The sequence below is a fragment of the Papaver somniferum genome, chromosome 4 (genome assembly GCF_003573695.1).
Source record: "Papaver somniferum cultivar HN1 chromosome 4, ASM357369v1, whole genome shotgun sequence".
Lineage (NCBI taxonomy): Eukaryota > Viridiplantae > Streptophyta > Magnoliopsida > Ranunculales > Papaveraceae > Papaver > Papaver somniferum.
The window spans coordinates 103,876,273-103,892,009 of NC_039361.1; the positions used below are offsets into that span (position 1 = coordinate 103,876,273).

The 15,737-nt window shown below is 35.0% G+C and overlaps 1 long non-coding RNA gene across 1 annotated transcript; it reads left to right on the forward strand.

The window, feature by feature from the left end:
- The first annotated feature begins 13,285 nt into the window (after window positions 1-13,285).
- Window positions 13,286-15,522, forward strand: LOC113276222. Its single transcript, XR_003324184.1, has 4 exons — window positions 13,286-13,608; window positions 14,300-14,670; window positions 14,762-14,812; window positions 14,923-15,522. It is a non-coding gene; the product is annotated as an uncharacterized LOC113276222 (long non-coding RNA).
- Window positions 15,523-15,737: the final 215 nt, after the last annotated feature.

Sequence of the window (15,737 nt, forward strand, 5' to 3'; positions counted from 1 at the left end):
GAGGAGGTAGATAGTGCCTCAATTTGGCACTTCATTAAAATTTAGAAACAAGAAGACAATTAAATAGGAAAAAAAAAAGTATCTGAAACTCACTGGGAATATGGTAGCAACAGGCTCCGAGCATCCAAAGAGAATTGCGTACGCATATCCCAAGGATGTGCCTCCAATGCAACACAACATCCATCGCGCATACTGAAAATTCAAGAGGAATGTGCTAGTTAGCAAGTACTTCTAAAATCTAAGGAAACTGAATTTAGGTCTTAGAATTAAGTTAATCACTTGGTTATGAGGAAAATGAGTCTCTTAGCCAGCTGCCAACCATGGAATGATACTGCACTGAGCAAGAAAGGATGAATTTTTGTTCTCTAATGTTCTTTTTGTTGGGTTCTCATATAAGAATGAGATTTTACTGGCTACTTTATCTTATTTGAACACACCACTGACATTGGATTGAATCTTTCTCTGATTTTGATTTATAACTTGTCTCCTACTGTGAAGTGAGAACTAGTTTATAAATTTTTCATTTGAAGTTCACTGACTAAAGTTATACCTTGAGATAGGTTAAGGACGAAATGTGATCATCTCCTTCAAAAAGATCAATGTATGGCACGGGTACATTCCATCTTTCAAACGTGTACAACAGATATCCCCAGTATAATGTAATCAAGACCTATTATCCAAAAAACAAAAAAAAAAATATCAGCATATAAAAAAACGATTACTGGGGATAATATTACTGGAGTAATATATAAAATGCAAGAGATAATTAATAATAATAATAATAACTAAATAAGTACCAATTGCAAGTGTGGGTTGAAAAATGTAATCATGTTAACTGGCAGAATTTTAGTTAGTTTCCCAGTTTTAGGATCCATGTGACCCTTCTCAAAGCAAAGCGCCGCAGCAATCTACACAACCAACACAAAATTAGTAATACATTTTAACTTAATGTATTTTTCAACAAAATCCTTTCAGAATAATCACTTACAAGTGCGGCCCAGATGCAACCCAGAATGATGTTTCTGAACATTGGAGTCATATTACTACTCAGAATCGCCATCTATTTAGAAAGAAGAAAAAAACACATAATAATTAGTTAGTTAAGAATTTTTAGTTAACCATCACACCCCATTACATAAATTTATTGAACTAATTAAACAGTAAATTTCAATAATTGTAGCATGCATAAAACCATTTTAATGTCGAAAGATTATATTCTTTGCATTCACCTATTCATTAATGAATTTCTATTTTTAGCCCATCAGATTAATAGGTAGTAGCCCACATTAAAATTGAGCCCATATGAAAAATTATGCTAGTAGCTTTATCATTGCAGAATCAAATTGATACGGATTATGCTAAAATTGATTGTCTTGCTGTCGAAGAGTTGCTAACACTTGATTACTTAAGAATGGTACAGCAAGTTTACTCATCGTTTTTAAGCTGTTATGAATATTTTTAACTGTCTAAAAATTTTCGGTGGCCGAACCCTAATACACAAACTTAGCCCTACCCTAAGTTCAATCTTGGGTCCATGAAACACTCTCCACTAGCCTACTGAGTTCAAATCTAAATGTCGTTCTTGTTTTTCACCAAACTTTCCTTTTCCCTGTGACAGACACATAAATCTGTTTTTATTCACAATTCTAGACAAGGAGAGTCCAGTAAGACTAAGTTGCATAAGTCTGAAAACGCTTTAGGAAATGGTTTTGTGATTTCTTCAACAACCACAGTGAAGTCCAAGTCTTGGTTGTCTGTGGGCAAGCTCGGTGTTTGGAACTTCAAATAAATTCACCATTCAAATCTTTACCTTAGGTCAATTCGCAAAAACCTTTATCAACTTATGTCGAAAGCTTTTTTTGAAAACCGATGTTAAGCTATCTAAACCTAGGGTTTCATTAGGAAAAACAATCAATTCTTGAGAGAGAACAACAACTTTCGCTGCTAACTCTAAACGTTTGTATTATTAGATCCATCTTCTAGTAACGAGAAGGGTTTGTTTACCTTTCTTCTCCAAGAGTGCTTTTAAGTTCCTCTCCTGAATCCTTAGAAACTGAAACATTTTTAGAGAAGATATGAGCTAGTTTTCAGAGGACGACCACTCTTACTCCTTCTCAGTAACAACATAAACACACATTTAGATCTACATAAATCAATCTTTCTTCATCAGATTTGAAATACATAAACCAGGATTTAATTACCGTTCTTCACTATAAGTTTCCTTCCCCTCCTCTAGTCTATTCTTCTCTACGAGATTGTTGTACCTAAACTTTATATCAAAAGAAAGAAACATTGAGAAATTTTACCAAAAGATATGAAACACAAATAAAAAGAAAAAAATGGTTTTAGAGGAAACCTTTTCCTAGACTTGATACGAGTAGAGAGGAAGAAGAGAAGAAGAGAGGACTGAGTTTTTTCTGTGGAAATGTACTTTATAACAGCAAAACGAAGGCGTCCTTACATGGGTCCCACTCTTTTTAACTTTTGCAACAAAACTTGACCATATTACCCTCATTATTCGATAGAACCGGAATCAATTTAGCCAATAAAATTAAAATGAGACGAACATACCAATTATAATATAGTACCAAATTACCAATGATTAAATGTAGTAAAATTATAAGTAAGTAATAACTCTACAGCTAAACGACCATAAAATAACTCTACAGCTACACAATAACTTGACACTTGTTGGTGTAATATACAAAATCTGCCTCACTCATAAGTCTACAGAGCCAGATTATAGACCGTGAAATTTTATTGATGGTCTAAGTTTTGAGAGTGCAATTAATCTAAGATCTACGCTATATCATGGCTTACCTTCATATCCAAATCTATCATGTGATATCCAAATTTATATAGTAATCGTCTAGTGAAGTACTGTGACACAACATTCGCCAATTAACCTAAAATATAAAATTTGGTTCTCAAACATGCTAGCATACCCCATAATTCATCTCTTCCACCAAATATCGCCATATCATCCAAAAAATTGTCCCAACTCTATATGTATCATGGGATTGAAAATTATTCGAGATGTGGTCAAGTTGTGCATTTTAGTTCGAAGCCTCATTTGTTATCTAGGCTAAAATGGCCAAATAAAACATATTTTGGTTTGTCGAATTTTTGTCATGAGTCTAACATTTTGGAAGAGAGATTTGGTTGTAAGGTCGCTGTATCTTTGGGAAATTTCGGTAATAATTTTACATGATCTGGCGATTTTTTTTTTACTAAACTCTATTTAATTTAACTTCAATACTAAGATTTTGTGTCGTATCTATGTATGGGTCGACCGGGCATATTGCGTACGAATCAATAATCCTATAGTAATATCTGGCGAGATTGGTGTATATCCATTTTATTCCCATCCAAACTAGTATCTAAAAGGTGTTAAAAGACCAAATGTCTATACTAAAACAATCATCCCGACTAAAACATATTCTAAAAAATTTCAAAATCTTTCTTCTAAACTCTAACTATACATAATGAAATCAAGAAAAAAAAGAGAATCAAAACGAATCAAAAGTCGGCAAGGTATTTTTTTGTCGACCAGGGTATAAGGTTGAACACCGTTCCGAATTTTCATCTCTGAAATTAGCAGTTAGTCGGCAGGTTATGAAATTAATACCTTGCCGACTAATCATGCATTTGCAATACCTTTCTCTGAATGTCGAGAATCCTATAGTCGGCAAGGTATTTTTTTTTGTCGACCTTGCCGACTTTTCATACTTTCAGAATTGAAAATGTTGATTCCTTCTATAATTTTGAGTATAAAATCACCTAGCAGCTATACACCATATTTATAAATGTTTGGGTAGTACGATATCACTTCCATTACAAGTAGAATTCTCAAAAAAAATCTCAAAAATCTACCCACATCCATGAGTTCAATCTAAAATAAAACCTAATTTCAAAATTTTAATCAACCAATAATTAACTAACTAAATTAATTACCCTAATCACATTTATTAGTGTTAATTAATCAAGGATAGATTAATCATTTTTGTAAATATGTGGTTAAGGGGCTTTGTGTTTTATTTCAAGATGACCTTATTTTGTCTCATTTAGTATACCGCAATGTGGCCAGGATAGTAACATCATTATTAATAATATTCTAGAGTGGAAATCACTATACTATACGATGTGTGCTTTCATACAATGGCAGAGCTAACACCCCAAGATTTAGGTAAACAATAACATGCGAAGTTCATATTACTCTACAGCCAAATCACTCTTAAAAAATTAACACTTGTTATTGTAATGTAAAATCTGCCTCATATCTTTAGAGAGCTAGATTATAGACCATAAATTTTATTGATGGTCTAAATTTTGAAATAGCAATTATCCTAAATTGTACGCATTCATGACTTCAACTTCATACCTAAATCTATCATGTGATCCAAATTTGTACATTAACCCAAATTCTACAGCTCCGCCGTGTAGTGACCCAATGGCCACTCCTATCAAGTACCAATAATATTGTGGCACAACATTTGTGAAGTAACTTATAAGAAAAGTAAAAAATTAACGGAAAATATGTCATTTGTCCAAATATTTTTAAAACATGGTTCAAATGGACGAGTAAAAATTAGTATGGGTGAAATGGACACCAAAAAAATAGTAAGGATGAAACTGGATTCATTCTGACTTAAACTTAAAAAATAGCAAGGTTGAAACTGGATGCATCCTGATGTAAATTAAAAATAAGAAAATATTACATGGTCTACGGTCCATGGGATATCCATTTATATGTATATAATGTAACCTATGTAACAGAACTACTGATCTTCCTAATAAGATTCTACTTCTTCTTCCTCTCATCTCTCCATGTTTCACCTCTAATTCTCTTCAAACACGTTATCATGCCCGATGCTATATCGCAGAACGATTGATTTTTTTGTACATGGATTAACGTCAAGCTCGATTAAATCAAATCAGATAAGTTGAATCTATTTTTTTTTCTTTTCCCCTTTTTTTTATTTTGGCATATATATTGGGTATATTAAATTTGCGGCGAAAATTAATTTAATATTAGAAATTAGGAATTATGATTTAATCAAGAATTAGAGATTATGTTGATCGATGTAATCGTTAATGTGATGTATGTACTAAGTTAATCCGTCTAAAAAATGTATTAATTTAATAATCATGAATTAGTTTTGATTGATTATTATTTTTTTCTTTCTTCTTCATACTGTATATGTTTGTTAATTAATTTTGGAAATTTGCTTGTATAGATAGAGCATGTTTGCATCTCTGTGACTGATATACGTTTGATGTTTTATAAAAATAGTAAAATTATAGGTGATTTGTCCTGATATGAGTGATCTATTAATTAATTAATTTGTCACCATCACATGTATTCTCTTATTTCTTTAAGAAGATTTGCCTGTTCTAAACGTCCCTTTGATTATGACATATATTTAATTAGTATAATTTTAGATTTTTTTTACTTTTTTCTTAAGTTTTGGAAATTTTTGATCGACGATCTTATTACATTTGTGTTGTTTTTTGTTTCTTAGTGTCCATGTCGTATTATTATTATATTAATTAATAAAATAAAATAAATATTTTCTTTAATTAATGATGTAATTAATTTTGTCTTTAATGCTTTGGTAACGTATATTTGACTCATTGTCTAACTGTGAGATTTTCCGAGGAAACCTTTTTGTTCGTCTGTGGAGAAGATGGGAAGGAGGAGCCCCGTCAGTCGTTCCGACCTAGCTGTCCCATCCTGTTACGTTCCTAAAGCTTGGTTCCAGCTGTCCCATCATGTTCCGTTCCTCAAGCTTGGTTCTGTTTGATTTCAGCCCAACCTTGACCAATTTGAGTGGGAAGATAAACTCCAGAACCCCTAAGCATAAAAAACACGTGTCTAGTGTTACATCAGCTAAGGGTGTTTTGGTCTTTTGCCACCTTTAACCAAATTTAAGGAGACCAGTTCTTTTTCTATTCCATTTCCATCCGACTTCTGCTACTGATTCTCAAGGCCATTTCAAAATAAAAAAGAGGAATTTTGGTTCTATTGCATACATACCCACTCTGGAGATTTGGCTGAATGGTTTGCCAGTGCTGAGGTAGGTGGGTTTTCTTGTATTTTAGAACTATAATATGGGTTTATATGGTGTTGATCCATATTGTTAATGAATGTTTGCTTTTTAAAATGTCTCTCTGTTAATTTGTGACTTGTATATGGATATTTGCTTGTGACTTGTATATGGATATTTGCAACTTTACATGATTTTGGGTTTAGTTAAATTTTTAATCTGATTGAAACACAACGGGTGACAACACCACACAAGTGTCACAGTAGACATACGACGACACTTTTCGATGGATTGCGGAAGGGGGTGTAGAAGGTCCCCGATTTACTACGACTTCGATCTAAGAGTCATAAACGTAGTTGTGATTCAAGTTTGGACTACCTTGTGGTTCAGTTGTGATTCTCTTTCGATTTTATTTTGGAAGGCTACCGCAACTCTTATTTATATTGTAAGACTTGATTTCACAACATCTAATCTGTGTAGTAAAACTCTATAACACAACTCTCATTTATATTGTAAGACTTGATTTCACAACATTTAATCTGTGTAGTAAAATTCTATAACACAACTTCTCTAATAATCGTGAATAGCACTATTACTACACTTGTTAGAGTGGTTGTAAAATCTCGTGAATAACACTGTTACGACACTTGTTAGAGTGGTTGTAAAATCTCGCGCAACTCTTCTTTATATTGTATACTTTGTTTCACAACCTTTGTCTAGTGTAGTCATAATGCCTAACACAACACCCTTAAGGATTGTAATATTTAAAGTAACAACTTCTGTTTTCAGTAGATGAATATGAAAATACAACTTTTTTTTGGAGTTGTGTGCATAATATTATTTTGAAAAAAAAATTAGGGCCGAAACCGAATTGCCGAAAATAATTCACATTCGCATTAACGTACCAGTGTAACACATTTACGTTCGTTCAAGTTAACCTGCTAGTCTTAAACACACATTCAAAAAATGGCAGTGATAAAGATGTTTGTTACAAAAGTGGAGTTTCCAAAACACACTCTAAAAAGATTATGAAGATTAAGATGTCTATGAGAACATTCACCCTAATATGCCAACTGTGCTGATTCGAATTTGGAATCGTGTAACTGCTCACCATTGACTTGCTGGTATCAGTGATGAGAATCCCAGGCAAACACAAACCTTTCGTACCCATCACCATCAAGAGGAGATGCTTAGTTTACGGAAAAAACCATTTAAGCAACAACAGCTGCTGCAAAATGTTGTGCACCAATAATCTCTCCATTACAGAAGTTGTTACTTGTTGCTGCTGCACCACATCCTTGAGATTTTGTGAAAAGTCGTGCACTATCAGTTGACATTTCGTAGACAAACTAAGAATATCTCGGCACCAAGGCTCAACGACAAGCGGTGTCTGTATTGGAGATGCATCTCTTGAACGCATAGGAGATTGTACACCAGATCTCCAAGCCATGTTCATCCAGTTAAGATTATGGAATTTGAACTCGAGACCATGCCTGCTGGTGTTCTAAATCTCTAGCATGAATGGCATCCCTGCATAACCAGAAAAGTTCACGCTCAAACAAACATATCACAGTTTTAAAACCCATATTTGCACTTGACCAACCATTAACAAAGAAACTGTAACAGGGTTAAGGCATGCAATAATAAAAAAGTGAAGGAAAGAAAAAATATTCCACCAAAACTTTGTAATGTCATTGTCTCACACAAGCCATAAGCGAGAGCTGAAGTTGAAACAAACTCGATCTTAAGCTAATAAGCTCACTAGAGCTGAAAATCTAACAGTTCTGTGCGAGTACTGCAAGGTTAATGTTTGTAATCTTTAGCTACTCTAAAATATTCAGACTTAAATATTCCTCTAAAACAAACAAATTTATTTTCTTTATAGATGACACACAGATGTTCATATTATTTAACAAACGGCAGGGTAGAAAAGAGCAACTGCGCTTCAATTAAAAAATAGGCAGTGCCTCTCTCAATAGTTAGCAGATTTCAATACCATAGGCTATAATTATGGATTGCTAGACTCGATCCATGGACAATCAATAAAAAGCCACATTCACTACTTAAGATCAAATGCACCTACAAAAAAAATAAAACATGGAACTCCTGTATGTGTGTGAACAAAGAACATAGTACAGCTACAAATTATGTGATATACGACATTTTAAAATGCTGAAAAAAATCAACCGCACTGCCAAAATCTACTCAAAGAATTATACCAACTAACATAGCCAGTGAATACAAACAAAAGAAGTATGTGGGCGAGCAACAAACCTGTTGATGCATCGGTGCTCCACCATATGCAATAGCGACTTTAAACCAGTCTGATAGGAGAACTTTTTCGCTTCATCATGTATCTACAGGACCACAAAACTAAAAATGAGTAATTAGAAATTAGAAAAGTGTATCTACATCACTAATAACAATCATTAAACGGAAACTCAAACAAAGAACTTAGCAATTTTCACCTGGCAAGACAACTCTCTAGATATCCTCCTCTCCTCCTTCAATTTCAGTAACACTTAATTCAACAAATTTGTCAGCAACATCAAATGGGTTTGGCTCATAATTCCTTCTCCCACCACCACCAATACTACTACCACCACCACAACCATCACCCCATCTACCTCCTCCTCCACTAGCACCACCTCTAGGTCTAACTCAGGCGGTACCTGAAATTGCAAATCAAACACCATTATGTTAAAACAATGACAAAGAAAAAAAAAAGTAAAAAACACAAAGTGAAAAATCCCAAACATTATACACAAATAATACTTACAATCCAAATATTGTCAGCACCACCAAGTACAATAGCAGCAAGCTTTGATCTAAAAGGATTCCAGACTTTGTACTCAATCACTTTACTACCACCTTTCATTCCACCACCACCACGACCTCCTCCTTTGCTACCTCCTCTGCCTCTACCACCACCACGGCCTCTAATTTTTCAAATCAAACATTCCCATCTCTAATCCTTCCCATAAAACCTCAATTTCAATTTCAGTCACTTGATTCAATTACATCCAAGAACCCTAATATCTATTTTGGGAAAGAACAGAAACCCTAACTTCTCTAATCTTCATTAAAACTCACACATCAATCACTAATTCTTCTTCATCATATTGTGTTCACAAAACCCATCTTTAATTTCTCCATTTCTAACTCAATTAACGATTCACTGAGAAAACCCTAGTTCTCGATTCATAACAGGACTCAATCTTCTTCTTCATAATTAGCAGAAACACCAAGTCCTTCTTCTTTTATACATCTTCACGATTTAAATTTCCTCAAGCCATACCTCAATTTCACCTCTCGATTTTCAACTGAAGAAGAGCAGAGAAGAAGAACGAAAAAGAAGAAAGAAGAAGAGAGAATAAGAAGAGAAAATGAGTTTCAAAGAAGCCATTGCAATTTGAAAGAACCGATCTACAACTTCCGTAAGTTTTTTTACATAAGAGAGTGATCGAGAAATAGATTATTTGGTGAGTTAGGGTTTTCTTTTGCAAGGGAGGCGGAAGATAAGGTTAGAGACGAAGATAAGAGAGGAAAATGAAGAAACTGTGAGAAATTTTCTTTTGATCTTCTATATACCTATCTTTAAACGGCCAAGATTTGATTTAAATATGGTCATACGGATTAGGGATATCTTTGGACGGTGGAGATTTGATTTAAGACTGTCATACAGATCAAGGAAAGTGTGTTTTCTTTGTGTGTTTCTTTGTGCTTTCTCTATGTGCTTCCAGATTGAATTTTGACTAGTCACATAAGTCGTGAAGTAATTTCGACTATCCAGACATGTCATGAAGTAGCTTTAGTTCACACTGGAAGACTCGGGTTCTCAGGATCCACCATTGAAATCGATAAATATGAAGCTTTTTGTGTGTTTTTTTGTTCTTTTTTTTTGTGATTTCGATTTGTGTTTTTGTGCTTTCTTTTTTGCTTTCGGTTTATTTTAACTAGGGTTAGCAAGATACATCATCGAAATTGATAAATATAAAGCTCAGTGTCGACTCGAACTTCAAATGTGGCATAATGGCATACAAACTATGAATCGGGAAGCTCCAGGAGGGTTCTGACTTCAAGCTTAGCATAATACATCATCGAAATTGATAAATATGAATCTCAATGTCGATTCGAAATTCAAATTAGGTATAACGACAAATAAAGTATGAATCATGAAGCTCCAAGAGGGTTCTGACTTCAAACTTGGAATGATACATCATCGAAATCGATAATAAATATAAATCTCAGAGTCGATTTAAACTTAAAATATGGTATAAAGACATAGAAACTATGAATCATGAAGCTCTGGGAGAGTTCTGACTTTAAACGTAGCATGATATATCATCGAAATCGATAAATATGAAGCTTAGAGTCGATTCGAACTTCAATTATGGTATAATAACAGACAAACTATGAATCATGAAGCTTCGGGAGAGTTCTGACTTCAAACGTAGCATGATATATCATTGAAATCGATAAATATGAAGCTCAAAGTCGATTCAAACTTCAAATATGGTATAACGACATAGAAAATATGAACCAAGAAGCTCTGAGAGGGTTCTGACTTCAAACTTAGCATGAACATCATTGAAATCGATAAATAGAAAGCTCAGTATCTATTCGAACTTCAAATATGGTATAACGACATAAAAACTATGAACCAAGAAGCTCTGGGAGGGTTCTGACTTCAAAATTTGCATGATACATCATCGAAATCGATAATTATGAAGCTCAGTGTCGGTTCGAACTTCAAATATGGCATAATGGCATACAAACAATGAATCAGGAAGCTACAGGAGGGTTTTGACTTCAAATTTAGCATGATACATCATCGAAATCGATAAATATGAATCTCAATGTTGATTTGAACTTCAAATTCGGTATAACGACAAACAAACTATGAATCATGAAGCTTCAAGAGGGTTCTAACTTCAAACTTGGCATGATACGTCATCGAAATCGATAAATATGAATCTCAGAGTCGATTCGAACTTCAAATATGGTATAACGACATAGAAACTATGAATCATGAAGCTCCGGAGAGTTCTGACTTCAAACTTAGCATGATACATCATCGAAATCGATAAATTTGAAGCTCAATTTCGGTTCGAACTTCCTAAGAACGATGAATTCATTCATCTACAACTAAGATTCCATCGGAATATTTCCCGAAACCTTAAACACACCACAAATTTGTTAACTTCGACATTGAACCTGGCTACGAGCTCCAAACCTGGCCGCGAGTAGACAATAAGTCGGAAACTGCGTAAGAACGATAAATCCACCCATCTACAAGTAAGATTCCATCGGAATATTCCCCGAAACCTTAAACACACCACAAATTAGACACTGAACCAGGCTCTGAGCTCGATAGTTGGCCGCGAGTGGACTATTATAAGTCGAAAACTTTATAAGAACGATGAATTCACCAATCTACAGATAAGATTCCATCAGAATATTCCCCAAAAGCTAAAATACACCATAAATTCGTAAACTTCGATACTGGATCTGGATCCGAGATTGAAACCTGGCTGCGAATGGAGTATTATAAGTTGGGAACTTCATAAGAACGATGCATTCACCCATCTACAGGTAAGATTCTATCTAGATATTCCCCGAGACCTTATACACACCGCAAATTCAACACTGAACTAGGCTCCGACCTCGAAAGATGGCCGCAAGTGGACTATTATAAGTCGGAAACTTCATAAGAACGATGAATTCACACATCTACAGATAAGATTCCATTAGAATATTTCCCCAAACCTAAAACACACCTCAAATTCGTCAACTTTGACACTAGACTTGGATCCGAGATTGAAACCTGGCCGCGAGTGGACTATTATAAGGCAAGAACTTGGTAAGAACGATGAATTCACCCATCTACAGGTAAGATTCCATCGGAATATCCCCCGAAACCTTAATCACAAATTCGACACTGAACCAGGCTCCGAGCTCGAAACCTGGCCGCGAGTGGATTATTATAAGTCGGAAACTTCATAAGAACGATGAATTCACACATCTACAGATAAGATTGCATCAGAATATTCCCGAAAACCTAAAACACACCTCAAATTCGTCAACTTCGACACTGGACTTGGATTCGAGATCGAAACCTGGCCGCGAGTGGACAATTATAAGTTAAGAACTTGGTAAGAACGATGAATTCACCCATCTACAGGTAAGATTCCATCAAAATATCCCCCGAAACCTTAAACACACCACAAATTTAACATTGAACCAGGCTCCGAGCTCGAAACCTGGTCGTGAGTGGACTATTATAAATCGGAAACTTCATAAGAACGATGAATTCACACATCTACAGATAAGATTCCATAAGAATATTCCCCAAAACCTAAAACACACCTCAAATTTGTCAACTTCGACACTGGACTTGGATCCGAGATCGAAACCTGGCTGCGAGTGGACTAATATAAGTCTAGAATTTGGTAAGAACGATGAATTCACCCATCTACAGGTAAGATTCCATCAGAATATCCCCCGAAACCTTAACCACAAATTCAACACTGAACCAGGCTCCGAGCTCGAAACCTGGCTGCGAGTGGACTATTATAAGTCGGAAACTTCATAAGAACGATGAATTCACCCATCTACAGATAAAATTCCATCAGAATATTCCCCAAAACCTAAAATACACCTCAAATTCGTCAACTTCGACACTGGACCTGGCTCCGAGCTCGAAACCTGACAGCGAGTGGACTATTATAAGTCGAAAACTTTGTAAGAACGATGAATTCACCCATCTACATGTAAGATTCCATCGGAATATTCCCCGAAACCTTAAACACACCCCTTTTCGTCAACTTCGACATTGAACCTGGTCCCGAAACGGATATTTCTACCCAATCAAAAAAAGCCTAAGTTACTAGAATTTAATGTTTATGCCCAAAATTGATTTTAGCAAAATAAAGAAAAATTTAGCAGAAGTGCATACTAAAATATTTTTTAGCAGAGTAGAGTATTTTTTTGCAGAAGTGAATAAAAATTTATCAGAAATGAATAAATTTAACAGAAGTGAGAAAATATAGCAGAAGTGCATGAAATTTAGCAGGACGACAAAAAAATTGTTGTACCCATGACGACCTTTATTAAAGGTTGCGCAAGGAATCTAAAAAATCTTAATCTCTTACCGTCCATTTTAATCTCTAACCGTCCATTTAATTATTTTCTTTCTCTCCTTACCTTTTATGTTATCCATTTCCCAAAATCTTCTCCTCCACTATTTTCTTTTCCTTATCTTCTCTTTTCCTCCTTCTTCGTCTCCCACGACACCTTCATCATTGTGTCTGTAAACACCACCACCACCACCACAGCTCGTTCATCTTCTTCTTCTTCCTTCATCACTGAAACCACGCATCTCCCATCACTCAAATCACCATTAACTTAATAACGAGCTAGCTGAATATTTCTTCACCAACTTATTACACCAACAGATCGAGTGGAAGACTTACCACCACCAACACTGATTTGAGATCTGATTTCAAACCACCACCACCACCATCTCAACTTCTTAATCCACCAAAGGTTCATTGCAAAGGTCTGTGACATCATTTCCTCTTTATAATTCTTAATCCAATCAAAAATTAGGTTTTTCATTGTGAATTTTTTTGGGGAATTTTTAAAATCAAGGCTATCTAATAATCTAGATAATAATTTGAATTGGGTTCGTTAGTTTAAATTTCCTTTAACAATGTTTTGTGGAATTCAAATTGGTGTCTCAAGATAGCAGCGCTTAAATCCCGTGCCTTTCAAGATTGCAGCGGTTTAGATAAATTCTTTGTCTTACTATTGATGCTTGAAGTTTACAAATTACAAGGGTAGCAGAACTTCCATACGTAAATCCGACCTTAGGGAGAATTATTGTTCTATGAAATCTTGGTTAACAATGCGAGATGGTTTTACAGGGGTAGTAGAACTTCCTATATTAATATAAGCTAAGAGTATTTAGGTTATTATATAGATGATTGAGCATTAGAAGCATATTAGTCAGACATCATCAAAGTCAGACATCATCAAATTCAAGAGGTAATCTTAAGTCTTTTGAATTCTGGTGAACAAACTGCAATTAGTTGGAAAGTTCAATAAAATCTGTATTCTAATTGGATAGATTGTGTGCTGGTGTATAAGAAACTTTACTTTTGTTGATGGTGATGATAATATTGTAATCCTGTCTTTAAGTGGCAATGATCATGTGTTTTACCTACCTCTGTAATTCTATCTTTCTGCAGTTGTGACCTGAGTAGACTAAAGAAGAAAGAGAGATCAGTTGAAGGAAAAAATGGTTGAATAGTCTCTTAATGTATTTGGTTGAGCACTGGTTTTTCCAGTATGATTTGATTTCAAATGCTATTTTAAAAACGTATTTTCTCTCTGTTTTCCTGGTTGAGTTTTTTTTTTTGTAAGAAATGTGTTGTGAATCCGTTGCACATCTGAAATTTAAGTTCACTTCAGTGGATAATGGATTGGTGTCTCTCTAAGTTATGTTAGAAAATCTATAGCTTGGTTAGTAACACTGTCAAATGTAGTTGGGTGTTTTAATGGAAAGTGGAAGGCGATATATCCCTCGCTGTTTCTGGCAACCATTTCTGCAGAGTATGAGGTGCGGATTTGAAGCATGACTTTGCCTTTGTTGGAACTTAACAATTTCCTGTGTTTTCTGGTCATAATTTTTTGGTTTTGGTTATTTGCAGCTTCGATCAACTATAACCTCGTGCTGCAATGTAGCTCATCCGACATTGTTGGTATGCTTGCATTTCCATCTGTTATGTTCTCCACATTTTGATTTTTAGTCTGTGTAAGTGCAAATGTGCAACGACTGCAAAATCAAAGATACATTTATTTATTTGCTCAGTGTAGGACTTGGTCAGAAACTTGTTGGAAGACCCTTTTTCAGACGACAGCTAGGGCAACACACACAAAAGATGTTCGAGTAATTGCCTGACTGAGTTTGCGTATAAAGATGGAGCTGGTTTGGAAGGAAAGGAAGGAACATAAGGTAACCTTGGCTGGAATTTGAAGTTGCTAGGAGGTTCGCAAGCTGAGAACTAATCAAGTGATGCTGTAGCTGAAGCAATATGCCCTAATCCGTGCAGCTATTAGCCATGGCCAATAGATATGTGATGGTACAGTCATTTACAGTCAGAGAACTAGATATGCACAGTAATTTGTCTTCTTTTTCCTGTTTAGTTACCATTTGGTGCTATGGGTTGTCAATGTTTCTGAAAAATTTCCATTCTTTTTATGGTTTTTGGTGGATTAGAAGAAATTGGGTACTTGAAGTCTTGAACTGTGAAATAAAGTGGCAGGGAACTAGTAGATATGAAATGAGATGCATTATCATGGTAGAATGTATGTGATTGTTTCAGGGAAGGATTGTTTACATGGAAGGCTTTGCGCTGTTTGCGGCTCAGACGACTGAGCCTTATTTTTAAACATCATCTTTTGTTTTTGCAACTCTGATAAATGTTGTCAACGGCTGTCATGAAGTTAGTATATATATAAACCACAAACCTGACAGTGTTGTGACAGTGTAGGCATGGTTGATTGTATGGACTTCCACGCATGAGGCTCAGGATCAAATCCCCATGGTTGATGCGTTGAACTAACACACAATAGGTTTCACGTTCGAATCCCCTCAACACTATTTTTTTTTTTTTTTTCTTTTTC